Raw genomic sequence first — 27,988 nt, forward strand, 5'->3', positions numbered from 1 at the left:
ATTGGGGTTGGTTGTTCATGATGAATTTTTGTTTAAATCTCCTTTGAATGTTCTCAGATTTAAGTTTCTTATTGGAAATTAGTTTGGAATTTGGTAGATTGGTTGAATAAATTTGTGAGAAACGATTCTTTTTGCCCAAATATGGTTTTAGTTGGAAAAAATTGCCTATTCTGGGAGGTTATTCAACAAAATTTTATTATTTTGAATACCATGGGTAATCTGGAAACTGTTTTTTTAAATCTCAATCTGAGACTGTGTTTTAAACAAAGATATATATATATATATATATATATATATATATATATATATATATATATATATATATATATATATATATAAAGAGAGTTTAAATTTAAAAAAAAAAACATATTTTATTTTACCCCCCACATGGTAGGGTTTCCCCCACCATGTGGGAGGGTAGCTCCTGCTACCTTCGGTTATCATTGCTACCATTTGGTAGCGGCTGCTACCCTATGGTAGCAGTGCTGCCAAAGGGTAGCGTCTGCTACCATTTGGTAGCAGTGCTGCCAATGGGTAGCGTCTGCTACCTCTTGGTAGCTATTGGCAATATTACATTATAACAGACAATGAAAGATTGTTGACATTTCAATAAGGATATTGAGAAGGTTGTTGATGATTATGGACATAACTGATTAAAGATGTTTTACTATCTTGATATTATTATTTTGTCATTGATGTCAAGAAATTGATTTTCTAATTCAGTATGATGTTGCCATATCTTGAGAAGTATGATATGAAGACTATAAAGAAGTTGGTAAAGACACAGGAAAGAATATGATGAATAAGGGGATAAGTTATTCAATGGGCAACTCTACCGAGTCAAACAATGATGAGATTTTGATGTTTTAGATTGTTTTAACATCATACATATGTTGTAAAATGTAAAGGTTAATACTACACTATGATATCAGGCAAAGAACCTAATCGGTAAACCCTAAGGAACCTAGTCGGTAAACCCTAAGGTTATCGCAGTCGGTTAATGAAGACAGAATGTCTACTGAGTGAAGTTTAGTATTCACCGAGTTGTAACCGAGCTATAACAGAATGCATTAAATGTTTACATGTGATATTTAATTAAAGAAGCTGATGAGCTAGAGCAGATCAATGATTGGTAAGCCATGGAAGAAGTTTGTTAACGAATCTAAGGCAATGGAAAGTCGGCATGAAGATCTACAACTCAGATTGAACTGCATTACCCTAACACAAGTTCCAAGGTGAATGTGCAAGTTCCAAGGCGGGGTAAAACATTTTCAGATCGAAGGATACAATGAACCTGGACAAGATTGAAGATCTGATGGCTATGATTGATCATGGGAAATGTGATCAAGGAGATTAAGTGGTTGGAAGATTGTTTATAAATAGAAAACTGTTGATAAACAATGTATGCGGGCAAATGTATGCACAGGGATGCTACATAGTGATTGCCGAGCACAGAAGCTTGAAGACCTGTTAAGAATAACATAGTATTGATGCCCAACAGATAGACAAGATTAGTTCTATGTCTAGATTGTATTGAACAAATAGGAATCTGCTTTAGCATTTTAGATGTGAAGTTGCAGATAGATTTTCATTACTGTTATTTTGTGAAAGTGACAGGAAATCTCTTAACCGAGTGGACTTAACAGTCTTATATGTAAATCCTCTAACAAGGTGACATTCTGATTGAGTGTTTGAAATCCTTTGACAAGGTCACTTCTAACAAGGTGAAGATCCTAACAGATCTGAGGGAAATCCCTTAACCGGGTCACATCTAGCAATGTGTTTGTAATCTTTAACAGGATTTGCTTTTAACCGAGCATACTCTAGAAGATTATATTTCTTAGTGGGTCCGAAATCCCACAGTGGTTTTTCCCTATTTGGGTTTCCACGTTAAATCTGGTGTTATGAGGTTTATATTGTTCATATGCTTTTGAGTTTGCATGTTTGACAGTTTTTGGTTATATGACTGATATATATGTTACCGAGGTTGAATCTAATGTTTTTATGGATGATTAAGTTTGTATGATTCACCCCCCCCTCTCATCTTGTTGGCTATTGGATCTGTACTTATATTAAGTATCAGAACTATCAGTAGCAGTGCTGCCAAAGTAGAAGCCTCCACTCCCGTGTTGGTACGTGGGCCCCACGATTTCCCTTTTTGCTAATTATAATATATATATATATATATATATATATATATAATTTTATTTTGTAGTTTATAACTTTGGCTTATTTAAAAGTTTTTAATATTAATTATTAAAAAGGTTTTAAATAGTATTTTGATTTAATGATTAAGTTATTAATTTGTATATATTTTATTAATTGTAGATTAATATAATATATATTAGTTAATATTTAATTTGTATTTTTGTTTGTAGAAATATATCTATGAAAGGGCATTACCTGATTTTTTGAAAGGTTAAATTAGGTATTTCTGTTTGAGGGAAATATAAATGATTATCTATCTTAGTTTCTTTTAATGTGAATTTTCATATTTTGAAAACTATATATCAGTTTTGGAAAAGATAGGCTTAGATAAATTGTTTCGTTCAAGTATGGAGTAATGATTTTATTTTGGAAATTAAATATCAAATTTGGGTTAATTAATATATATTTAATTATATCTTTATATGTTGCGCATATAATTACAATTATATTAATGTGATTTTGGGTTGAAAACTCATGATGAAGTATTTATCTTATTTTTATGATGTAAAATGAACTATCACGAGTTACTAAACCCTGAGTGACATGTACCTAGACAAGGTAGAGAAATCACAATCTAATTAGATCTTTTAGAAAACTGGATCGATTGTAGTGTTTAAACAATATGGAAAAAGATTGTCTTGTCCGATTTATGCCTATGCATGTTTAATTTTCTGTATTCGCATTTGCTTAAGAAATGGCAATCTCTTGATTGCGATTGGTGGACATTGTCATATTTTTATTTTGGATACTGCTTATGTCCTTGATCTCGAGTATTTACTATTTTCATGTGATGGTTTTGTATCCGGTCATGTCCTTTATGCGAGTGTTGAAATGTTGGTATGTGGTCGACCATAGTTGGTCAGGTCTCTAGTTAGAGTACCATTAGTCAGTGCACCTCGTTGAAGTCTTGTTTGACCAAGTGGGTATTCCTACCGTATTGAACTCCGTAATCTTGTCCTGGTGTATGCCTTGGTTTACGAGTTTCGTATGTTTATGGTCTAGTGTCATATGGGAAAGTGGCTTTCGAGTAGGGGCCGCACCCAAAGTGGTTGTAGGGTAGCCCATCAAAAGTGTGTCTAAATAAGTGATAACCTAATAGCATATTAGAGAGTTTAGTTATTGAAAATACTAAGAAGATAATCATGCCTCACACATGGGATGAGGGCTAGTACAAACTCAACATGTAGTGAGAAGGTTTGAAATGGCAAACCATCAACCTTGTCTTCACAAAAGGATGTGTTGGGTCCACATGGGACTTGGACGGGCCGGAGGTTCAGAATAGGTTGCCAGGGTAACCTAGTAGATGGGTTCAGAACCTATGGAAACCTACCAGGGTAACCATACCAATTTATGTGATGACACTTGTCCCTTATGTTCGCTAGTGTGTTGTCTTTGTTAGGAGCACTATTGTGGAGTCGTTTCGTTGTTTATGCTCTTGTGAGAACCTAATATTCATGTTAGACCATGGGTTGCAAAGACTTAGTTTCGTGGATGCTCCAGTTGATCCTTATATTTGCTTATTATCATGTTCAGTTGGATCCTTTGCCTACTCAGGGATCATTCATGTATCTATTTGACCAATGTGGCCGTATATATTATTGGTTTTTGTACGCCTTGATGGCAGGATGTAAATGATGTGAACCTTATGTATTCTTCACCCTTTTATTTATCAAAGGGGTCTTGCAGTTGAGCAGATCAGGAGATGTACCCCACTAGGGGTGAACTCCTATATCATTTCGGTGTTATGTGGTGTTTATGTTCTTATGTTTCCTGTTTAATTTAGCATGTGTGGATGACATTATGGTTAAAATGTATTATGTGGATTAGATGATGTTGACTTGAAATGCATGTATTTAGTCATCTTATTAAATGCAGTAATTTGGATCATGAAAAATGTAGATTTGAATAATGAAATGTATTCGGTTGTTGATAATGCAATTAAAGTATGGATGGAAAGTATTCGTTAGTTTATAATGAAATTAAAGTATGTAATGAAATTAGATGCATGACTTATGTTTTAATGAAAGTTTGAATGTAATGCATGGTTAAATTGTAATGGATGGACTTAATCATGTTATTTATATTTTTAACCTTAATGGATGAATTCATCATGTTATCTGTAATTTTAATTTACCGAAAGAATTTATGCTTTGTTTAAGTATGATCATGTAATTAAGTTTATTAACTTAATTGGATTAATTAGCGTGAATTGAGTTAAGTGTTGTATTAAGTATTCATGTTGAGAAACTCTTTAGGTGTTATTTAAGTCTTCCGCTGTGTTATCTGAGCTTATGATAACTCTTTGTATCATTATGTTGTGTTTACTTTAAAAAAAAACATATTTGCACTCTATTCTTGAGTTTTAGCTTTATCCCTTCAGTGTTTCCTGGCAGGGAAAAAGTGGAATAAAGCTTAAGTGCTTAAGAGCTGATCAAGGTGGTGAATTTACTTCAAAGGAATTTGCTAGATGCTATGAAGAGAATAAAATTATGAGGAATATTTCTGCACCTAGGACACCACAACATAATGGTATTGTAGAAAGGAACAGCCGGTCAGTTGTTGAAGCTGCAAGGACTATGCTAATACAAGGAGGTCTAGCTAAGACATTCTAGAGAGAAGTTGTTAGCACAACTGTCTACACAATGAACCAAATATTGGTTAAAAGAGTTAAGGATAAAACTCCTTATAAATACTAGTATGGTAGATCACCTAATGTCAATTACTTTAAGATTTTTGGTAGTAGATGTTTTATCAAGAGAGGTGACTATGTTGGTAAGTTTGATGCTAAGAGTGATGAAGGCATATTTCTTGGTTACTCCACCAAGATGAAATCCTACAAATGTTACAACAACTAGACAAAGAAGATCATTGAAAGTGCTAATGTTCGAGTGGATGAGTTTCCTGAAGATTCAAGAGAAATCAGTAAGGAGAAGGAGGAAGATGAACCTTACATTCTAGTTTTGGAACTAGAACCGGTGAATATAGAAGTTGGTGAAATGAATACTGTAGCACCAGTTCAAGCTGAATAGGTAGATTCTGCAGAAGATGAAGAAAGTGAAGAAGAAGAACCTGAAGACCATGATCATGTTATTCCAAGGTATGTTAGACTCAATCATAATCTTGATCAGATTATTGGAGATAAAGATGCCGGTGTGTTAACTAGAAGAAGAATAAAAGAGAAATGTTGTATGATCTCTACTATTGAGCCTAGAATGACAAAGGAAGCTTTTGGAGATGATCACTGGATCAAGGTTATGGAAGAAGAACTTGACCAAATTGAGAAGAAAAATGCTTGGTCATTATTACCAAGACTAGAGAACAAGAATGTAATAGGTACTAAATGGGTATTCAGGAATAAACTGAATGAAGATGGAGTAGTAGTAAAAAATAAAGCCAGACTAGTATGAAAAGGATATTCACAAGAAGAAGGTGAAGACTATGGCGAGACATTTGCACCAGTTGCAAGATTGGAAGGAGGTAGAACTCTACTTGCATTTACAACATATAGAGGATTCAAGGTATATTAGATGGATGTGAAGTTAACATTTCTAAATGGAATATTGGAAGAGGAAGTCTACATTGAACAACCAGATGGTTATGCTTTGACTGAAGCAAAGGATATGGTGTGCAAACTACACAAGGAACTATATGGTTTGAAGAAAGCACCTAGGGCATGGTAAGAAAGACTACATTCTCACTTGGTGAAGATAGGTTTTTCAGAGAACTAGTGAAGACAACAATATATATCTCAAGACTGAAGGAGATAAGATACTGGTTAGTGAGGTATTTGTGGATCATATTATTTTTGGAGGCAATGATGACATGTGTGATGACTTTTCTCATGAGCTAAAAAGTGAATTTTAGATGTCTCTGGTAGGAGAGAGAAAATTATTTATAGGTATGCAAATTCAATAGATGAAGAATGGTATTTTTATCACACAGTCCAAGTATGTGAAAGAGGTATTAAAGACTTTTGGAATGGGAGTCTGTAAACCAGTTGGAACACCAATGGTTACAAGTTGTAAACTGTCTAAGGAGGGTGATTCTGTATTACTAGATGAAAAGGAGTACAGGTCAATGATAGGTAAACTACATTATGTTTTCCACAACAGACCGGATATTAATCATGCAATTGGATTAGTTGCCAAATTTCATAAAAGTCCTAAGGAGACACACATGGTAGCAACTAAACAAATTTTTAGATATCTGAAAGGCACAACTGATTATGAATTATGGTATCCATATGCAGGTAACCTTGATTTGGAAGTCTATACAGATGTAGACTAGGCAGAAAATGTTGATGACGGGAAGAGTACAACTAGAGGAGCATTCTTTCTTGGAAGAAGGATAGTATCTTAATCACAGTCAACTGTAGAAGCTAAATATGTTGCAACATATATGAATTGTACCCAAGCAATCTGGATGAAACACATTCTAGAAGGTTTCAAGTTGAAGATTACAAAACCAGTAAGGATTTTCTGTGATAACACCAGTGCAATAAATATTTCAAAGAACATGGTGTTGCATGCAAGAACCAAGCATATTGAGCTAAAGTATCATTTCTTAAGAGAGAAAGTGCAGAGTAAAGATTTGTTATTGGAGCATGTATCTACTAAGGAACAACTAACAAATATCTTTACTAAACATTTGCCTAAGGCTACTTTTGAGTATCTTAGAGGTCAGCTAGGGGTTGTACCCCTACATGAGGTCAATTAAGCAGATGTGGAAGACATCAGCCCCAGAGCTTACTGAAAATCTTGAAGCAGGATTGGTGTAGAATGGAGCTACTCCACAGGGGGAGTAGCTAGTTGCAGATTGGTGAAGCATGGAATGGTTAGCCAGCTGATATTGATATTCACTTTGGCATTGTTGTCAAAGGGGGAGAAGAATTATATGATTGATGAGGAGAAGAAATGAATATGATTGATAGTCAGTTTCTAGTTGAAGACATGGAGCCACAGTTGAAGGACATTACATGGAAAATGTAAACCAAGATTCCTATACCTGTGTATGTGCATTACTCTCAATCATCACAATCAAAACGATATTGATATTTGTATTGCCATCAATGCCTAAGGGGGAGATTGTCGGCATTGCATGAAGATTGTATTAATGAAGTATAGTATTGTCATTGATGTCAATAATAACCTATAATGGAGTTGTATTTCAACCGATAGTAATGCAGTAATGCAACTGATGGTAGAGGAGTGAAGGAAACTGGTATTAGTATTTCAAGTAGAGTGATCAACTAGTAACCCTAACTTCTTGATATGTTGAATCCTAACTGATGGAGCTTGGTGAATCAGTTATGTTGATCTATGATCGAATGGTGATCAGAGATGGAGATGCCACGTATGCCTGATGCACATGATGATTTTCAAAGTGGTTTTGGCGCTTAGAGATAACTGTTTTATCTGGGGAATGAGCAAATGCATATCATGAAGTGAATAACATATGATGAGCTATAGGATCCAATATGCGGTGATCCAGGAGCGGTCGAAGTTGTCTTGAACAATATGCTATTGATTGCTATGTAATCCAATGGTCACATTGGAACCAATATGTTTGTAATCTCTATGAGATCTTAGGTTTTGTGATGTGTTACCAACCTATTGTTTTGCTTATAAGGTCGATGAGTTGTCTGTAATAGTGTTGGAAATTTTGGTTAAGTGTGGTAGTGTGATTGATTGTTGAACTAAAAGGAGTATTTGCAGAATGTGTGAAGGTAGATAAGAGCATAAAAGGATCCAACTATGTAAGATAGTGCTATTACCAGATCAACAAAGACCTTGTTGTTCTCTAACAATTACAACAGTTAAATCCCTTAATCGGGTAAGCTTTAACAAGCTTGGTACTTTCTGAATCCTTTAACCAGGTGATCCATTATCTTGGATTTTAAATCCTCTATCGAAGTTATTCCTAACAGGGTATTTCCTTTAATAGGGTATTGTAGTCAATCCCTTAACCGGGTGGTCCTTAATCGGATCTATTCCGAGTAGGACATTTTTGTAAAGCTTCTAACAAGGCTTGGTTCCTAACAAGATGAACTTCAGAAGAGTTCATAATACTTGTGGGTATTCATCCCCACCGTGGTTTTTTCCATTTGGGTTTCCATGTCAAAAATCATTGTGTCAAGTGGTGAATGATTTTGTGGTTATATGTTTTGATATGGTTAATATGTTTAACTAATAAAACCACTTAGATATGTTTAGATGATCGAAAGTGATATGAAATGAGCTATTACTATTGTTAGTAAAGTGGTTTGATGTTTTGTTTAAAAGCTATCCGAGTTTTAGATCTGTTACACTATTATATTGGTATTCTAGTCAACCGGTAAGCTTGATAGTGCAATAACGGCTTTTAGTAGAGTATCTAAACCAATTAGTTTAGTGATTGATTTATGAGTTGGTTTTAATCTTAGTGAAAGTTTAGTTTATTTTATCTCATATATTTCAACTTCATTAGTTTGTCTTACTATGCACTCTATTTTCTTTGGTGTATATATTTTAACATGTAGCTTAAAATTAAATTTAAAAGTATCATTCTATGTTGACATAACTTTTACCTAGTGAATGACATGCATATCCCATACTATGTAATCACTCACATTATCTATTAAACATATATTCCAAGATGATAATCATGCATTTTGGACTACATGAGTATCCTCCTTTAGTATAAAATAAAGCACATGTAGAAGGTTATTAGGTTGATCAAGTCCAATAACAAAGTACAATAGATAAAGGTAGTACTAAAAAGTTACTAGCATCTTAAAATAAAACAATAATGCATCATGATCATCCACAAAGTGCTTCATAAAAAATAGTTCTATCCTTTATTTTGTTTAAGTAACTATGGTATTTGAATTTTGAGCTAGGTAATTCAATGATACTGATTCTAAACATTAAAATAAAAGAAAAACAAATAAATTTCAAGTTCATTTCTCCCCTTGTAAAGTCCAACATGTCCACATGTTTCCTCCTAAAATATTTTAACTCATTTAGATATCTAATTTTCTAGTTATGAAAATGATTTTGGGATATGTGGGTTATGAGACAACAAAATAAATTGTATTGAACAAATTTAGACATCAAGTTTATGCTATTAGCTATAAATAAATTTATAAAAATACTTTTTTTTGTAAAGGAATAAAAATTGACATAGATACACAAAACTAATCATTAGGAAGACCAACTTACTAACTCAATATTCTAAGACACCTGCCATGTTTAAGAAAGTACTAGCCAAATATAGATGAGCCTTAAACTTAATATTCCTAAAGTTGTCATTTTCCAAAGACCAACATGTCCACATTAGTACACCATGTATTATCAATGTTGAAATTTCACTTTGAAACTCAAGCTTGGATTTTTACAATGAGAAACCAATAAATTAACTATTTGAACACAACTCTTTTTGACCTTCAACTTTTAAATTCTAATTGCTTCAATCAAACATAAGCTTATGGGGGGGCATTATGGTAAAGGCGACAATATTAAACTTCACATATATTAACTCAAGTTATGGAGGAAGTCACAAAGAAATAAGTATGTTTTTTTTTTAATCTTATGCAAATCCAGAACAACAAATCATAACATTTCTCTCATTAGAATGCTACTACATTTATTGAGATTCCCAAGGATATTCTAATCACTATTATCATATAAATGATATATCAAATTTCTAAATGACCTTGACAAGTGGTTAAGATGATATCTATATATATAAGCTCGAACCATGGTGAACCTTGCATCCATTTTTGAGAATATAATAATAGTGAAGAACACTAGCTAGAGAGGCTTACTAACTATGAATTTTAGTTGGTGAAATCTAGATTTGAAAAGAGAGTTAAATGACTAAATGAGACAAGCTATATTTAAGGCACTACTTGATAACTAGAATATAAGCACATGAATTTGGATTTCTCATATGAATACTTCCTTGTCATCTTACATTCCTATGATAACAATGTGTTACATGTGTTTACATGAGGAACAAAGGGGATAGACCACCATAAGCCTATTAAAGAAAATATTTTTACTTAATCATCTAATATTTCATTTATATAATTAATTATTAAGTGAGAAACTTGGATATGATTTATAAAAAGGTTTTGTAAAGATGAGGAAAATTACTAAAGTTGGATTTACATCTTTCATGTTGAATATGACCCTTAATATCAATATTGTAAAATTTATAATCTTTAATATTGATTAGATATTTGGGAATTGATCACCTTAGCAATACAAACTTCTTGAAGATATCATGTTAGGAGAAAAAGAAAATAGCACATAAGCTCTTTAATTGTTGGAAATGAAATAAAGTTGAACCTCTTCTTAGACTACCTTTGACATTTCATGGAAAATACTAATTACTTATACCAATATACAACCATTTTGAAATAACACAAAATTATTCAAGATGAAGTAGCCTATTAATTATTTTTACAATAGAAAACACTTTACATGAATTACTAAACCCGACAAAACTTGAATAATTTATTCTAAAACAACCCCAAAAAACATTGTTCTAAACAAGCAATCATACTTTGATAAGACTTTCATTTCATTTTGGCTAAAAGGGTATTCTCAAATGGGAACTCGAATTAGAATTGATTAAACAATTCCCGACTACTCACATTAATAAGATGAATTCATAGTATGAAACAAAACAAATACATTCCAAATATGATTCAATAATAAACACTATTATCTTTTTGTTCTCATACCCCTGGAGCGGAGGTTGTCAATATGGGTGATGCAGAATTGGAGATTTTACCTACCCTTGATGCTTATGAATTTGCCTTTGATTTTGTTAATCATTCATATCCACATCCTTAAATGTGCTTCAAACTTGAGTCATCATTCATCTCTAAAGTAGTGAATACATGTAGTCAATGACAAGGTTTGATAATATGTATAAAACACCAAGTTTTTATTTTTGTAAATTGTCTTCACTTTCTAATGCATAGAAAAAAAAGAGGATTAGGTCAATACCATGTAATGATGCAAGCCTTGGAATATCCCTAGTTCTCACTATGGTCGAGTCAGTCAGACCAACTTATTATTGATATATACTCCATGCAAGTGGGGAATGAATGGTAGGAATGGAGTTTGATTTAGTTCATCACAGAAATGCGATCTCATAACAAAGTATGTGAATGGTCCAAACTTACCAACGTTATCTTTTGATGTACCGTTTAAATATCCATGGAGTGATTAGTTATATCAGTTATGACCATTGAGGAAGGGTCGTTTCCAACTATTGTCATAAATATTGAATATGAAATGAATTTTCCAAATCTCTAAAGTTCTAAATGACACATACATAACCAATTGGCCTTTGTTCATTTGTCTATGAAATTGAGGGACATCGAGTTTACATGAATATCTCAACTTTAATCTAATTGTTTGATGGAATATCATGTTCTCCTAAAAACTTTTTTCCTTCCAAGTATGACAAATGTAGATGTGAATAAATCCAACAGTGACTATGTACATCATTTTATCGATTCTCATATAATCAGTTTGTTCAATGTTATCACTATACCAATAGAGATTGAATATACTCTAGGAGATGGTTCCATCATATTAGTTTTCTCAGTCTTCATATTTCCATACCGTCCATCAAATATCACTCTAGAACAATTAGTATATTGGTAGTCAAATTTTGTTGTTACATTTCTTAATGTTTATTGGTAAATTTTATGGAAAATTTTAAAATATAATTAATTTTTAAATAAGTATACTTCTTTTTATCTGAATATAAGTTAACCTCCTTTTATTTTCTTAATTTGATATATTTGTTAACATCAAGTATGAATTGAACATTAAATCATATATCTTCTAGCTTATAACATACTTAATCTAGATTATTATTATTATATTACACTTGCAATCTTGTTCTCTAAACTGAATCATGTCCTTTAACTCCCCAATGTTAAAAGTTTATGTTGAAAAAAGAAACAATTACCATGAAAAACTTTCAAATATCACCTATAAAAATAATGATAATCATTTTCTAATTTGGCTCTTACTATGGTATAAATAGGAAGTTCTCAAGATTATGAACATGAATACATATGTACGATCTAAGATTTCAATAATGCCAATGAGAAAAATAGAAAACAAAAAGTAACATTTGGACAAAGGTTATAATCTAGGTCCTATATAACCAAGTCTTGTAATTCCAAAGTTAGGGAAATAATGCTAGATATATACTAGGAGCATTTTTAGGACTAGTTAAACGGAAATAATGCTAGATATATACTAGGAGCATTTTTAGGACTAGTTAAAATGAAATTTCAAAACATAAATGAAAATTCCAAAGGTACGAAGGCATGATCATTAGGCTTTGATACCAAATGTAATGACACTTTTCAACCAAACTTAATTAATTATTTTGAGCGAAATCAATAGATTAATTGTTAATGTAAAGTTCATTAATTAAAGGTAATTATCATTAAATTATATGTAAATGATAATAATTACAAAGTAAATTAATAACACAATAAATGGAATAACATAATCACTTAATTCAACCATATTATTGGTAAATCATATATAAAGCATTCTCAATATCTTATATCATCAAGGTTTTCCAATACTTATCTTAATCCTAAGCACTTGGAATAGTCATTCTCACTCCAAGAAGATTCTAGTGGCCTTGGGTCCTTTATGGCTATGGCACCCCACGGAGGAAATCGGTTCTTACATAGAACCAACCATATTATCTACAATTCAAAGGAATAGTCATAGGTCTAGGCTCTTTTAAGGCAAGTAAGCACTCCAGGAGGACAAGTTCTTACACAGAACCTCTCATTCCTTCACGACACGAAATAAACATAGCCCTAGCCAGGACACTCCTGAGTGTACACTATAACCTGAGTTGGACACACACTGTGTGCCCCTTCTCCAATGCCTATGCCAACCAATGACCTTAACCTTCATTCCTTTGTGCCCTCTAAATTCCTATATTTCCTCCCATGCCCATAGCCCATCAAGCCACCTTCTTCTTCTTCCTTGAGTGATCTCCATACCCCCTCCCAAGTTTGACACAAATGACTTATATAACCTTTTCAAGGGTAGTTTCCAAACCATCAAACCCTTTCGAAAAGGTCACCTTTAGTTGTCCTTTAATGATTATAATTAATTCCTCTCTCTTAAGAGAGTTTGTCATAAATATTATTTATTTAAACTAAAGGATTATAATATCCTTTATTTTTATCTCCCTTTTTAATTCTAAAAGGGTTATTTCATTACTTTATCTTCTCTTGGGGAAATAGTCAGATAACATTCTAACTAGATGATTTGGGATGATGATATATGTGTTTTCAAAAGTTTAATGTTCTTTGTTTGGTCATGAAGTGACGTTATCTATATTGAATGTTTTGATGAAATGTATCATGGTCTAGAATGTATGTTTGTATCAGATAAGTTTTATATGTTTATGTTGTCTATTATAGAATGATTCTAATAGTTTAGTTGTATAATTTCAGTTGGTTGAATGATTGTTCGTAAAAGACATTGGTGTTCTGATATTGCTTTGTGCAGAGGAATGCGTTTCCTTCCTTGTATTGATATTATTGTAGACCAATTGTTACTATTCCTAAGGCATCATGGTTATATTTTGGTGGACCACTTATTCTATTTTTGGGTCTGGATCAAGATATTTTGAATTAAACAAATCAGTTTATACTGACCTATGCATTTTTGTTTGAGCGGTTGCGTGTCAATTTTTTTTGGTGATAATTGGAATGTGTACCAACTTGGTTTTAACCCTCACATGTCTTATTTATCTTCTAGATGATATATTTTGGGTTGATATTATGTACATGTTACACTTTTCTTTTGGCCAACCAAGTAGAGATTATTGTTGATCCGATTGATAAATAATGGTTAGATCAAGTAGGTTTTGTCAATGTATGAAATGAAGAGTGAAATATGGATGTAATGGTATGGATATGAAATAAGTAGTGTGGTATTGATAGAGAGATGGATTTGCATGTGCGTGGGTGTTGTGTTAGGGCTGATGTGCCCTATCCTGTGTCCCACACTTTGCTTGCTTCATTCCAGGGGGTTTCTTGCTTGTTGGGGGTCAATTTTTGCTTTCCAGTGGTTGGGTTTTCTAGGTTGCTGTAGGTTTTTTTGCAACCCTTTTCTGTTTCTTCTCCTCTCAGTTTCCATTGAGGTGTGTGGGCTTTTGGACTTGGGTTTTCTACCCCTCTTCTTTTCCTTCTTTTGGTATTTTCTCTAGGTCCATGGAGAATAGAGGATTATCCTCTTCTCAGATGATCTTTGGAGATCTGGATATGGCAGATCCGTCTCATTTGATGCATGCATGTAGAAAGGAACACATTGGTCAATCCCAATCAGGGGTAGGCATCTCTTCTTCAAAAGAGCCTTTTCACATGAAAAAGGTGAATGGTTGTTTGGAAAGATCCCAAGATCGTCTAGTTCTGGTTATTCAACCTGAGCAAATTTTAGAGGATGTTGAATATTGGTGTAATTAGGCTCTCATATGCAAATTTATCGGTTTTTGCCTCTCTATACTTATTTTAGAGTCTTGGGCACATCGTGTCTGGAATCCCAAAGGAGACATGGAGCTACTTATGGTAGCCAATAACTATTTTCTGGTTATTTTTTCCAACCTAGCAGATAGGAACAAGGCTTTTGAGGGTGGTCCTTAATTTTTCAACTAGGTAGGACTTTTTATTGAACCTTGGCATATTATCTTTAATTATGCTGAGGAGCTTCCCTCTCGTGTGCTTGTGTGGATCTGATTGCCAAGGCTTCCATTGAAATTCTAGAGAGAAGATATTCTTCACTCAATCTCGTTGCTTCTTGGTAAACTTGTGGGTTCGTGTTCACAAACTCAAGATTGAAAGGTAATTTCCTACGCTCGTATATGTGTAGAAGTTGATTTAAATAATATTTTTTAGACTCTATGGAAATATGTTTGGGGACATCTTTTTGGATCCAACAACTGGACTATGAGACCCTACCATTTAGATGGAAAATTTGCCATGAATATGGTCATTTACAGCAGAGATGTCCCAGAAATAAATCTTCTAAACTGGTTGTTTTCGATCCTCCTCACTATGTTCTGGGGGAAGATAAGGGGAAAGCCCCTATGCCTAATGGTACTGTTGATAAGATGGCTTCATTCTTGTCAAACCTCAGAATAAAGACAAAGGAAAGAAGAGAACCTGGTTGGAGAGGCAAAATGATGTCACCCTAAATAGGTTTGATGTTCTAGAGGATTTGGTCCAAGAGGAAGGAGTTCCAGTTGAAATGTCCTTGGGTGCCCAATTTCAGCATGGGGTGCTGGATGGTGATTCCAAGAAAGAGGGTTGGGCCCTATCTTTGGAGAATCAACAAGATGTCCTAATGGTTATGGATTTGCCTTCCCATGTTCAGGACAACAAAGATCTTATTGGGTCATGGGTCCCTGAAGGTACAATGGTCATGGCGTCTACTCCTCCTTCCACTATAGTGGTCTTAGGTTCTATGAAGATTAACAAAGCCCCGCCTATTTTAGGCTTCAAACAAAAGACCCTCAAAAAGGGTTCTTTAGAAAAACGTTTAAGGAGTGGACGAAAAATGGATCAGGAAAAGGTTAAGCTTATTGGTGATACTCTGGTTGAGTCGTGGTTTGTGAAACCCATTGATTGTCACTTCTCTTAACCACATAAATTATTGTGCTCTCATGGAATGTAAGGGGGTTGAACAACATCCCTAAACAAAAGGTTGTTTGTAGATTAATTGATTTTGAGTCTCCTGATGTTGTTTTTATTCAGGAAACCAAGCTTTCAGTGGATGGTTTGGCCACTTGTGCTTTGTGTGTCTGGCCCCGGAGCATTTGGCAGGGAGTGAGCTCTCATGGCAATTCAGGGGGGGTTGCTTGCTTCTGGAACCCGAGGAAAGTTTCCCATTTGTGGTGGTTTTCTAGCAGGTCTTCCATTTCTATGGTCGCTTCTAAATTTGAGAGTAGAGAAAGATGCCTCTTCTCTAATATTTATGCTCCTACTGATCTTGTGGGTAAGTCTCATCTTTGGGCTCACATCAATATTGTTTGGGCTCAAGATCCTTTTCTCCCCTAGATTTTGGCTGGAGATTTTGATGTCGTTACTAGTTTGGAGGAAAAGCAAGGTGGGTTATTCAGGCTTGATCCTTCCTCAAATTTACTCAGAGATAATATTGGTCTCTTGAATCTCATTGATGCGAAGCCAATTAATGGTGTCTTTACATGGAATAATAGGAAGAGTAGTGTTGAGGCTATCTCTGAAAGGCTTGATATATTTTTGGTTTCCTGCTATTGGGTGCATGATAGGTGGTCCACCAGTTCAGAAATTCTTGATTGTAGGGGTTCTAATCATTGACCTATTAAGATTTCTATTACATCTTTTAGAATCTCCAAACATCCCTCTTTCAAATTTCAATTGATGTGGCTTTGTGATCAGTCATTGAGGAATATTATGGTTGATTGGTGGTATGAAGGGGTGCCTACCCATGGGCAGGCTATGCACACCTTTGGGAAGATATTAAAACATGTGAAATACAGGTTGAAGAGGTGGACTAAATAATGTTTTGGGAATTTGCATAGACACAAGATGACAGCTCAATCCAAGCTAGATGAGGTTACACGTTAAATTAGGGATCAAGGGATGACTGTGGAGCTTAGTATGGCTAGGTCCCTTGCTCTAAAGCACTTAGAAGAGTGAGAATTGTGTGAAGAGATTTTCTGGAAATAAAAGTCTCGTGTGGATTGGCTCCAAGAAGGTGATAGAAACACTGTTTTTTCTCATAATTCTGTTAAGGCTCAGAGGTATGGTAACTCTTTTACCTCTCTCATATCTTCAAAAAGGGTTCATCTTTCATCTAAAGAAGAAATTGCTATAGAAGCTGTCAGTGTTTTTTCTAATTTGTTTACAAAAGAGGATCCTGAAGCTATGGGGGAAGAGAGGGCCATCTTGAATTGCATTCCCCCTCCTGTCTCTATTGAAATGAGTGATGCTCTCTTGTGCCCCATTTTGTTGTTTGAACTTGAGGGGGTTGTGTTTCAAATGAAAAAGGGGAAGGCTCCTGGCCCTGGCGGGTTTCCTATTGAGTTTTTTCAAGAATTTTGGGAGATTATAAAGTATGATCTTCTAGATGTGGTTCAAGAATCTCATAGGAATAAACAAATGCCCAAATCTATGAAATCTACCTTCTTGGCTCTCATTCCTAAGAAGGAGGGGGCTAATAGCTTGGATCAGTACAAGCCTATTGCTTTATGTAATGTTGTCTACAAGATACTCCCTAAATTGATTATTGAACGACTCAAACCTCTCCTTTGAACTTTGGTTTGTAAGGAGCACGGTGGTTTCATTGATGGAATAAAAATCCTTGATGGAGTTGTGATAGCAATGGAGGCTATTCATGCAATGGCTTCCTCCAAGGAGAAGGCTATGTTTAGTAAACTTGACATGGCCAAAGCTTATGATAGGCTAAGTTGGGATTTCTTACAGAAGATCCTTTTGGCTTTTGGTTTTGGAGAAGAGTGGATGAATTGGGTTTTTAGTTATGTGAATTCTACCTCTTTCTTAGTTCTTATTAATGGGGAACCCTTAGAATTGTTTAGTGCTTTGTGGGGGCTTCAGCAAGGGGACCCTTTATCTCCCTATTTATTTATTCTCATGGCTGAAGGTCTTGGCAGATTTCTCACTTCCCAGGTGAGACCTAGTCTTATTCAGGATTGGAGTTGTAGTAATGATCTACCTCCCTACTCTCATCTCTAGTTTGTGGATGACACAGGTTTGATGGGTAGGGCCAAAATCAATGAAGCAGTGAATTTCAGGAGACCTTTGGATATCTATTGCAAAGCCTCAAGTCAGAAAATTAATGAAGATAAATCATCCATATATATCTTTAATACCCCTCAGCTTATTCAGAATAGGATTGCCAGGATCCTCATATTTTAGACGGGGTCCCTTCCTTTGTTGTACCTTGGGACTCCTTTTGATTTGGAGGTTCAGCATGGAGAGTTTTGGAAAGGAATTTTGGATAAGTTTTGTTGCAAGGTTAATCATTGGACTTATAGGTGGTTATCCTCTGCTGGAAGAGTGATTGTTTTGAAGACTGTGGTGCAAGTACTTCCCATTTATAGGTGTTTTGTGTAGGCTCCCACCTCCAGCTTTGTGAGAGAGTTTGATGCTCTTTCTCATCAATTTCTTTGGTCTGGTAGTTTTCTTTCTTCTAAGTGGAGTTTAGTTAAATGGGACTCTGTTTGTAGACCGAGACATTTTGGGGGTCTTGGCCTCAGATCTATTGCTTTGGTTAGCAAGGCCTTGGCAGCTAAGCTGTATTAGAGGTGGTGTAATAGTCAGATTCAGGACTGGGTCAATATTTTAACCCACAAGTATATCCTTGGTGCTAATGATCATGAGGTGCCTCGTCTTAGTTTAGTGGGCAGGGGCTCTTATATCTGGGATACTCTTAAAAAAGGTTCCCAAACTATTAAAGATGTCCCTTTTTGGATTTGTAATAGAGGCTCTGAAGCTCTTTTTTGGCAGGACTCTTGGGATCCTCACCCTCCTATTCTATCTAGTTATCCACAACTTCAGCCTCTCTGCAACATTTTCACTGATGCTAGATGGGTTAAGGTCGATAATTTTAAAATGGTTAGGCGCATTGGACAGGTTGAGGTGAATAGTTGGAAGGATCCTCTTGAATGGTCCTTGGGTGGTTCAGATGAAGATCTTGTGGTGTTGGTTAATATCTTGGAGGGTAGGTTATGTAGTTCCCTCAAGGAGAGAGATATTTTGGCTTGGGGTCCTAACCCAAAAGGCAAGTTTTTTTTTGTTAAAGGTTATGCCCATCTTGATAGGCAATTGATGTTATCTGGTGGAAGAAGATTTGGAATAGATTCTCTTGGCCAAAATGTAATTTCTTCTTATGGCTGGTTGCACAGAGGAAATGCCTCATGTGGGAGAATCTTCATAAGAGAGGCTTCCAGGGACCATCTATCTATTATCTTTGTATGCATAATGAGGAAGACTACTCCCACTTGTTTTTTCTATGCCCTTTCTCTAGGGATATTTGGCACAAGTGGTGGGAGGCTTGGAAACATGCTTGTTTTCATGATACCTCCTTAATTGAATTTTGGGATAGCTTGGGCAGACCCCCAACAAAGACCTATTTTCTTCAAGTGGCCTGGGCTATTGGGCCAACCCTTATTATCTGGAATTTGTGGATGGAAAGGAATCAAAGGGTCTTTTATGATTCACATATAAGGAGTCCTCAATTGTGGCTGAAGATAGTTAATAGGCTTTAGGAGACAAAATCGGCTAAGTACAATTTGTCTGAGAATGTTGATCCATGTGATTATGCTATTGTAGGGAATTTGCAATTGGAAAACATTAAAATGGACCTTACTGCTAGAAATAGATCTCGACATGCGAAGCAACAGATAAGTAGAGATGGAAGGTGAATTCTGCCTCCTATGGGAATATTAAAAATTAATACAGATGGCTCTTCCTGTGGGAATCCTGGACATGCAAGTATTGGAGGTATAGGTAGAGGTGATGATGGTTTTGTAGTTTTTTTCTTCTCTATTTATATTGGGCAACACTCTAACAATCGTATGGAGGCCCTAACTATTAAGATTGTTGTTGAGCGAGGCTGTTCTTTAGGATGGAGGAAGATTATTTGTGAGTCAGATTCTCAGATTGTTGTGGACATGTTGAAAAAACAAAATTTGAATGATGTGAGTTGGCAATTAGCTTCTATGGTTCGATCGATTTTACAACTATGTAATAAATTGGAATTTGTCTCCTTTTGTCATATTCCCAAGGAGTGGAATAGAGTGGCTGATTGTTTGGTCAAGTGGGATTCAGAGCATGTTGATGGTTGGGATTTTAGTGGAAGGGATGGTCTACCTCCTAATTATCTTGAAACTTTAGACAGGTTAATCCTAGAAGACAGGATGATGCAAGAGCACCCAGTGGTGTAGGATCAATATCCTTTTTATGTTTGTTTCATTTTCATTGTCATTTTTGAGGCCCCTTCGAGGCTCTGAATGAACTTGGTTTTTGGTATAATTCCAAAGTAGTTGGCCTTCAGCTTGGCCTTTGGCCTGGCCTTCGGTCCTACTTTGTGCAACGTCATCTTTCTGAGGGCTTTCCAAAAAGGTATTATCATTGGAAATCCGTAAGATCTATTGCTATGGTCACTGGACTTTGTAGTGGTGGTGCTAGTGGTTCTTTTAGGATCCTTTTAGTTTTAGTTTTTGTTTCTGGTGGGCCTAAGACCTGCTCTTTGTAATTCTGTGATTTATGAATAAATCTTTACCCCGTTTTTCCCAACAAAAAAAAAGTAGTGTAGTTTGAATATGATGCAAAGTTGAAGAGAATCATAGGTTTGGATGTATTGTAGAGAAAACATATGAATATTATGCTATGAAATATTATCCACATTCTGATAGATGTTATTTTGTATACAACTCAGTTTATTGTTCCTATTAGATCTGAACAATTGTTTTGTATCTTTTCTTCAAGAAGTAATCTTTAGTTGAGAAAATATTTATCTTGTATCTTGAATAAGGTTGTGCATCTTACTCTGCTAGTCCAAATCAGTGAGCTCTTTGGTTGGTGACATTAATCCTTATAAACAGTTAATATATATTACATGTTTGATTCTGATCATGGTTTTTCCCAATTTGGGTTTTCCATGTAAAAATCTTGATGTTCTTGTATGGATATTTTTGATGATTCAGTTGTTTACTTCCATGCATAAGTGTTTAGATGATTTTTATTGGTCAAGTAGCTTACTGAGATCAAGTTTTTGTATATGCTAATTCAGCCTCCTCTCTCAACTTCTAGCAGTATTCAACAATTGGTATCAGAGATTTGGTAACTAAAGAGACAACTTAATTGCTATCATAGATATGGGATTTTGAGCACTACGTTTTAAGAAGAATTGAATGATATGGATTAGAATGACCAGAATAATGTTGATGACATAGTTCACATGGAAGGTCTGCATTAGTAGACCTAGATGATAGTAGAGACAAGCATAAGAATATAGTTGAAAATATTTCCTATCTAAGAAGCATGCTTGATAAAGAAAAGAAGGTCATTGTTGAATTTGAAACAAATCTTGATGGGAAGACTAGATAATGGTAATGACTTGAAAAATATCTTTCCAAACTTAAGGTGGAACTGAAAATTGCAAAGGAACAGATTGACAATGGACTGAAACTCAAAGGTGGCAACAAAGTGTTTGATGTTGTACTTAAATCTCAGAAACAAAGTAAAGAAAAAGGTGGACTTGGCTTTGAGAATGGTGAATGTTCAAAGAGAGACATAATCAATGCTGGCTTGAAGAATTCTAATAAAGATAAAAAAAATCCATTCCAAATTAAAGCTTTAGAAATTCAAAGAATGTCTGAGACCTCCTCCTATTCCTTTCAGGTGTTCATCTTTTAATGGTAACTATTTTTTCAAGTAATAGATTTGGTCATAGAGCTGGTGAATGTAGTAATCAAATAAAAAATTAATCTTTTAATAGAAATTTTCATCACTATAACAAGTTTGGCCATAAAGAAAGTGAGTGTAGAAGTAGGTTGAATTGGAATATAGATGGAAATTCAAGTATTAGCAAAGGTGTTCAATCTTTCAAAGGGTACTATTATGATTGCAAGGCATATAGGCACAAAGCTATTGATTTCAAAACAAATTGGAGATTCAGAAATATTAGAATAAATGGCAGTGAACCTCAAAGAGGTTTGGTATGCTATAATTGTAATAGAATGAGACACATTGTGAAACATTGCAGAAGTAGAATTGAGAAACCTGGTAGTCCAAAAAAGAGAATTAACATCAATGAAGAGAAGCAAAAGATGAAGATGAAGTGGGTGAAGAAATCAAATGATAAGGTTAAAGAGAAGACTAAGGATGGATTTGCACCTTCTGTAGGTGTTGGCCCTTATTCTGGTAACTAGCTTAAGACAATTGTGTCTAAGGGGAGAGCTTAACGCAAATCTTTTGTCTCCTCTTAGTTTGGTGTTGAGTTATTCTCAATATGAAAGATGTTTGGAAGACATTTTCAATGGGATTTAAGTAATTTTGGTGGTCTAGAACATTTTTAGTGATTTCAGGTTTACAATATATCATATTTTTGAGGAAACCCTAGATGACAATTATATATTACTTTCTAGGAATTCATTTATACAAATGCAGTCAAAGAGTTGTTTAGTGCGAGGAGAAGTGAATGAGATCAATGAAAGGTATTTTTATATTTCTAATCTTTCACATAGAAAATTTTAAGATTATTAATATTGATAGTGTGACTAGACCTAGTTCTGATCTATTCATCTGTGTGTTTCAGCGATGAGTGACCCTGTTGGTTCCTTCTTTGTTTTTCTTGACAAAGTGATATATAAAGAAGACGTTTTCAGCTAAATTAATGTTTCTTTGGAAGAGTATAATCACAACAAGATTAATGATTTTAAAAGAATTCATCTAGTCGATGGCACACAGAGGTTTAAAGCAGATTATGCAAGTCTAGGGCATAAGGGTTTGGATGCTTGGAGCAATTTCTCCATGTTTTATGATGAAGAGCTAATTAAGATTATATTAAGAATAATTCATGAATATTATTTATAGTTAGATCAACCATACCCGATTTCAAAGGAAATCCTAAGGGATGTGACTAGATTATGTTCGACTGAAATGGTACTCGCTTTAAACTTAGTGAAGAATGATAAAGTGAATATATTGGCTGGTGTTGTATCAAATAAGAGAGACCTTTGGATTGATAACATTATCATTTTAGAGTTAGATATGCAACTATGGGAATTTTATGCAAGGTATATTACATGAATTGAGAAGGTTCGTCTTCAAACATGACTGTATATGTGGCTTATCAGATAGTGAAAGAAAATGGTAATTATGATTTGTGTGAATGGTTGAGGTGATAGTTGTTGGAAAACTTCTGATTGATGAAGACTGATTTGTGCCCCTTCTATTATGGATCACTTAATGCTTGAGTGGTATTCTATTTTCTTAATGCTTTGCCTAGAATAAATAATATTATATGGAGAAGAGATACTACTATCAATGTTTAGATTAAGGAGTATTTGGAAAGTTTTAATGATTGTGATGATGTTTATCATAAGTCCTTTATGGATATTAGGAAAGAGATGATTGTGAGGAATCAGATTCCTCCAAAGGTCGTGGAATGATATAAGGATGAAATTACTTTTTTAGTTGACAAGGATAATTATTTCATTAAAGCTATTGTTCCAAGGACTTCGTGGATGGCTAATATTCCTTATGAGGTTTTAGAAGATGAGTGTGTGAGTATTGTAGAAATAATGCTTAAAATGCCTAAATATTTGAACATAGAAAAATTTGGAACATATGATGAGGTCATGTGAAGATTTGTTGGGAAAAAAATAGTAAAGTTGAGAGTATACCAAAATGCAAGAGAGCAACGAAATCATCTACATAAGCCCCTTCTTTTTCATCTAATGCGCTAAAATTTAAACATGTGAGAAAAGATTGTGTCGAAGCAGTAATTATAGAAAGTGACAAAGAATAACTAGGGAAGATTAGTGTGTTGAAGAGTGTTGCAGTGAAAAAGAAGGTGGTTGTTTTCCCTAGTTATTTAGAGGAACGTTCCTTTGATGTTGACAAAGTGCTTGAGTTGCTTAGGCGATTGGATCATTTGAAAAGTGTCAATGAGTTGTACATTGTTGTTCCATCTTATGATAAAGATACTATTGAACATGCATGTGTGACATAATTTCTTTGAAACGATCTTGTTCCTACTAATGTTGTTGATGATCTTACAGAAGTGTTGATAGAATTATTAATTGAGCATATGGCTATAATTTGTAATGATGACAGTGATTCAAGTGAACCATGTACAAAAATAAATTTGATAGAGAAGATGACACAAAAGTGCCTATGGGAACATCATGATCTTAAGATTAATTTGGTTAGTTTCATAAAGATTATGGATAATGTTGCTTGGTTGTATTAGTATTGCCTAAGGTGGCCTGCTACTACAAAGAAGTTTAAAGATGAGATACACTCTATTGAGTCTCATCTTGCTAAGTTGGTTCAATCTTTCAATATCTACAAGGATGCTAATGGTGTTATGAGATCTAAGGTTTGAGGTTTCCATTCTCAGTTGTCATTGAAAAAAAAGAAAAGAGAGGAATATGTTGAATTATTTTGTGGACTTAAGGATTCCATGAAGTTGTTGTCTACTTTTCTTAGACTATTGGGTGAAGCTGAAAATGTTGAATAAAGTGTGGTTAATGCTGATGTTTTTGATATTGTAGTAAATTTTTGTATTGATTGTAAGTGTTAGAGTATAATTTTATCTGTTACTATTCATTCATAGATATATTCTTTTGTAGTTTTGAAGAAACTATACAAGGATATTTGGCCTAGAAATTTTTGATAGGTATTCTTGTTCTCTTTTTATTCTAGAGATTTTTGTTAGGAGTAGTTGCAGTTTTGATCATTATTTTGGCTTGTAAAGGTACCCTTTATCTTTGATGTCAAAGGGGGAGAAATATTTTTGATAAAAGAAGATATTTTGAGGAATTTTTTTGTTTTTCCATCAATGAAAAAGGGAGATATTGGTATACATATGAGTATCTTTGTTGTTATTCATGTCAAAGGTATGTGTGGTCTGGATAATGGTGATGCTGATGTTATTGGTCTGAATATGTATTATGATGTTAGTATTATTGTTTCAACATTGTGAATTGGAATAAATACGTATAATGAAAGTATTTCATTCAATATGTTTATCTTGGTTCATGTTTCTAATGGTTGGATGCATTTGATTTCTGGTCTAAATACCTATCTAATTAATGTTATACTACAAGAATTATTTGTAGACTCATTTTGTGTTGACTAGATGATCTGGGATGATGATATAAGGTGTTTTCGAAGTTTAATGTTCTTTATTTGGTCTGAAAGTGATGTTATCTTTATTGACAAATCAAATTTTATCATGGTTTGGAATATGTGTTTGTATCTAATAAATTTTAGATGATTATGTTGTCTATTGCAGTTCAATGATTCTGATAGTTTGGTTTTAGAATTCTAGTTGACTAAATGGTTATTTGTGAATGACATTATTGTTCTGATACTACTTTTAGAAGTGTACAGAGGAATGTGTGGCCTTCCTCATCTTGATATTATTATAGATCAATTGTTACTATTCCTAAGGTGTTGTGGTCTTTTGTGGCGGACTACTTATTTCATTTTTGGGTCTAGATTAAGATATTTTGGATTAAACAAATTAGTTTGTACTGGCCTAAGTGTTTTGGTTTAAGTAGTTGTGTGTAAAGGTTTTTTGGTGATGATTGGAATGTGTGCCAACTTGGTTTGAACCCTCTTGAGATATCTTCTTTACCTTCCAAATGATATATTTTGGGTCGATATTATGTATACATTACACTTTTCTTTTGATCGACCTTGTAGAGATTCATGTTGATCTAATTGATATATAATGGAGAGATTAGTTAGGTTTTATGGATGTATGAAATTATGTATGAGTAAAGTATAGATGTGGAATATTAGTAGAACAATGTGAATATTATGTGAAGTTGAAGAGAATTAGAGGTCTCAATATATTACAGAGCAGCCATATGAGTATTATGCTACAAACTATTTTTCAGCATTTTGACAAATACTATTTTGTAAATACTCCAGTCTATTATTTCTATTATATCTAAACAATTGTTTTGTATCTTTCCCTCAAGAAATAATCTTCAATTGAGAGAGTCTTTATCTTGTATCTTGCCTAAGGTTGTGCATCTAATTCTGCAAGTTTGTAGCAGTGAGCTCTTTGGCTGGTGACCTTAATCATTGTAAACAATTAATATATATTGTGAGTTTGATTCTCATCCTAGTTTTTCCCAGTTTGGGTTTTCCAAGTAAAAACCTTAGTGTTCTTGTGTGGATGTTTTTGATGGTTTAGTTGTTTACTTTAATTCATATGTGTTTGGATGATTTTTATTGTTCGAGTAACTGACTGAGATCAAGTTTTTGTATATCCTAATTCACTCCCCCTCTTAGCTTTCAATAGTGTTCAACACTCCCCCTAGGGTAGGATGGAGAAAAATAAACTTTTAAAGGTGGTCCAAATGGAACCTTGAAGAGGAATCCTTAGTTGGAGATTCAAAATTCAATATCAAAACCTTAAATGGTTAACTCTCCACTCCCTAGAGAATAAGAGATATTTTGGGACACAAAAAAAATATGCTAAGAATTTTTAGTCAATTCAAAATACAACAAATATATTGAGAAGGGAAATCAAGTGTTGAAGTGGTTTGTAATAGGGACTTGAATTTCATAGATTGGACCTCCCGGTCTTATAATAATCTTCCCCTAAAAATTAAAAAAGTTGTTGCTAATGAAAGGTTACAAGCTAATAAATTTGAGAAGAGAAACTGACAGCTTGGCTACAAGTTTAAGGCCCAAAATGAACTCATAAAACTAGAGAGATAGGATGGACAAGGTGATGAAATATGGCTTCATTTTGAATATAAATAAAGTTAAAAGGGAGACCATTAGATATACTAGATATGAAACCTAGCCACATGGAAAAAATAAGGAAGAAGGAAAAAACAAGAATAACCTAATGTTTGCTAGGAGGTATAAAAGAAAACAACATAATATCAATCTAAATATAAGGAGTTATAGGGAGGGTGATAACAAGCCATGTGTCTCCATTTTTCTTTGATGCAATGCTAGAAGGTGTATTATCTCTATATCTTGCCTATCTTTTCAACATGAAAAGTGGAGAAAGCAAAAAATAGCATGTGCCACTCAAGGATGATAAAAAGGAAAGAAAATACGAAGAGGAAAAATATTTAGATCGACGTTTTTGGCTTTACAAAAATGGAACATCCATAGTTTCTTTTCCAAAATATTGTGGGATTGAGCCAATGAATACTTGCCATTTGATACCATTAGTATAGATAATATTAAACATAATTTAACAAATCTAAAATGAAATGACTTTCATATTCCATAAAAAGAATACATAAAATAAGGTGTACAAAATATGATACCGTATAGCCTTGTAGGCCAAAATCGATCGCTGAGAGCATGACATCATCAATCTGGGATATTTGGTCCCCCTGAGAATACCTACAAACAAAAAATTGTCAAGCATTAAAGAGAGTTAGTATATCTTGTAATTTTTTTGAATTCTAAGTGTACTATTCTATTTTAACATGTTACAAAATTTATACCTTAGGCGTCAGAGTTGTCACTGCAGTAACTATGAGAGGAATATCAGATACTGCCACGACATCCTAAAATGCATATTATTTGTATCAATTTAAATTGATCTATAAATGAAAATTCATTTATAATTACAAATTTTAAGTGACTGATAAATAAAATGATATGAATTCAAATCACCACACCTGTGTCTGTCACTGACTGCCAAACAACATGTCCATCAGCTCATCCGCCAATGTCACATCCTCAGTCATGCGGGTCTGACATCTACTCCCGCAAATCATGCACAAATGGGATGTGGATCTATCTGCAGTGGCCTCGTCACATGTCTCTGTGCATATCCCTAAGCAAGTGGCACACACATGCTGAATGGGCTCACTAGCACCACGTGTAACAACTAATGGCTCATCATTTGATACAAGAGGGTGTGCTAACTGTGTCTCATGCTGGATGATCACATCAATCAATGATGTGGTTGCTTGAAGAGTTTGTAGCTCCATTGACTCTTTTAGGTCTAAGAGGACA

The sequence above is a fragment of the Cryptomeria japonica genome, chromosome 8, assembly GCF_030272615.1.
Source record: "Cryptomeria japonica chromosome 8, Sugi_1.0, whole genome shotgun sequence".
Lineage (NCBI taxonomy): Eukaryota > Viridiplantae > Streptophyta > Pinopsida > Cupressales > Cupressaceae > Cryptomeria > Cryptomeria japonica.